Raw genomic sequence first — 2,775 nt, 5'->3', positions numbered from 1 at the left:
GATAGGTTTCTATTTATAGTAGCCTTGCGTACCACCAGTAGGCCTAATGAATATATGGTGGTCTACAAGGCCTGTTAAAATGTAACAATGCTTACTCTACTTCCTCAAAAACTTTCATGAACAAGCGCTATATTCAATCTTGCCCTTATCATGGAACAACAAAGATAGGCCTAATTATCTCCCTTGCTTTCAAGAGGGTTCCTCTTTCCTAAAAAATATCAAGGCTGTAGTCCTTGCAAGCTTCAAAAAGACCACCATCATCCCAGTGCCTAATAAGTGAACGGTGAAATCCCTTAATGATTAGGCCTACTGCAGCACTGACCCCCATCATGATGAACTGCTTTGAACAACTGGTCAAGAGACATATTGGCTGAATTCTCCCCTACGCCCTAAGCCCTGACATCAGTTGTAAGTGATCAAGTTTGCGATGGTGTAAGGGTTCAAAACACTAATAACAGGAATGGGACAGCACCTGCAACCTCATTAAATTATATTAATTAAACCTCATTCATTTGTAATTATTAAGCAAAGGCAATTTTGTTTCCTCCTCAGCACCTCTATCCTGTGGTGTCGCCCAGGCCCAGGGATCCATTCTTGCGCCCATCCTCTTTGCCCTCTATATGCTCCCTTTAGGCTTCACCCTTAGAAAATATGGTATCTCTTTCCACTGCTATGCAGGAAATGTACCTTCCCCTGAAAGGTCAAGACTCCTTTAAACCTCTTTTAGACTGTCTTGATGATGTCAAAGACTGGATGTTCTTACATTTTTTGAATTTTAGTAACAGCAAAACTGAAGTCCTCCTATTAGGGAAATTACACCCAGGGTGTGGACTTAAAGTCCCTGAGGCCCTATGTAAAGCTCACTGTAAAGAGCCTGAGTGTGATCATTGACAGAAATCTTACATTTGACAAACAGGTTAAATCTATCCAAGCTAGTTTATTTTAGTTATATAGGCCTACTATACTTTCATCTTTCTAATGTTGATATCACCCAGGCCTCCCTTTCCCGCTTACAATTGGTTTAAAATGCAGAAGCTCACTTCTTGACTGGTTCCCGTACTGGTAAGCAAGAACACATCTCTCCCATCTTAGCCACCCTTCACTGGCTCCCTGCACCATAGAATTAACTTTAAGATTTTGCTAATTACCTTTAAATGCTTGAATGGCAAAGCCACCAGCTATCTCTCTGACCTATTACATAAATACTCCCCTGTAAGATGTCTCAGATATTCTGATCCTTTTCTGCTGGCTGTTCCCAAAAACAACTACAAATGTAGAGACCATGCTTTTGCTGCTGTGGAAAACCAGTGGCAATAGGGAAAATGCAACTGCAATAATGAATAACAAAAACAATGTATTTTTTACATGAATTATTTATTCTTTCATTTATTCCTCTTCATATCTCCATTCATTTTGTTATTATTTTACAATTACTTATTTATTATATGTGGTACTCTAGCTATTTCATAATTTTAAAACCAAGCCAAAATGTATTTAATTGAATTTCAGTATCTGTTAATTGACACTTGTATGTGTGCTTTTATTTTCCTTTTTGTCTTTTACTTCAATATCTTATTTTCGGCCACATGCAGCAACAACACAGAGGAATGCTTGTTGGTTCCCATATCAAGGGCTTGTAATTTGTTTGGTTATGTTACTGATCAGATCATAAATGATCACAGCAACAAACAGGATTAACTGAAGAATTTGTTTGTAATTGATGAGTGTGTAGTTGAGCCATCTGGAGGTATTGTGGGTAGCCTGGCCATACCTAGATCTCCTTTCAGGGAGATACTGTACTAGTCTGGAACAGCATAGTTCACTAACGTTTCCATCAGTCAGCAGATTACCTGTCCAATAAGTGACAAGAGGGGATGCCGCTACAGTTTCGAAATCAAAAGTGGTTGTGGTAAATGGTAGTATCTATCGAAGCCCGTTTCCGACACTTGAAAAAAAAACTGCCAGATACTAAGTCAAAATTATGAGATTTAAAGTCATACTTATGAGATTTAAAGTCGTAATTATGAGATTAAGTCGTAATTATGAGATAAATCAAAATTATGAGATTTAGTCGTAATTATGAGATTTAAAGCCATAATTATGAGATATAAAGCCATAATTATGAGATATAAGGTCATAGGTTTTAGAGATTCTCGGCTGTATTTTGGGCACCAGCGCATGGCGTAAAGCTCGTTATTCACCCGCAGAAAGTTTAATTTGGTATTTTGGACGTTTATTTTTTAAGTATTGTGCCCAGGGGTTTGGCAATTAACAACCTAGGCAGGGGCCTGGCGCATTGTCTAAAATCGCTATCATGCACCACCTAAACCTTGTCAGAAGTCAATGGCGAGTTGTTCCTATGCTATTTTAAGAGCGCATGTCAACAGTCATATTGGCAGGTGCACGCACCATCCTTCTATCATTCATGAACGCACACCAGCGCACGTCCATGCAAAGCATTACAAATTGCACGATTACAATGGGAAACAGAATTAGAATAAAGATATTACGAAATACTGTACATCTCATGATGAGTAGTTATTCACCATCATTTGCAAATTGGTAATGACGTTTAAAAGTGATTAAGGGAGAGGCGAGAGACACGTATGGAGCACAGCTGAAGACGCACTGTCACAAGATATAAGCAACTCCTCTGCAGGATAAATGTTGTTTTATTCAGTCATATCGCGCGTTGCGCCGTTAAAGGGAATGACAGATGTCATTCTCATTGGTTTAAAATGATGTTACGCCTCAAACACACCCATATGACTGATT

This window comes from Alosa sapidissima, chromosome 1, assembly GCF_018492685.1.
Source record: "Alosa sapidissima isolate fAloSap1 chromosome 1, fAloSap1.pri, whole genome shotgun sequence".
Classification (NCBI taxonomy): Eukaryota; Metazoa; Chordata; class Actinopteri; order Clupeiformes; family Clupeidae; genus Alosa; species Alosa sapidissima.
Note: the sequence above shows the minus strand (reverse complement) of the source record.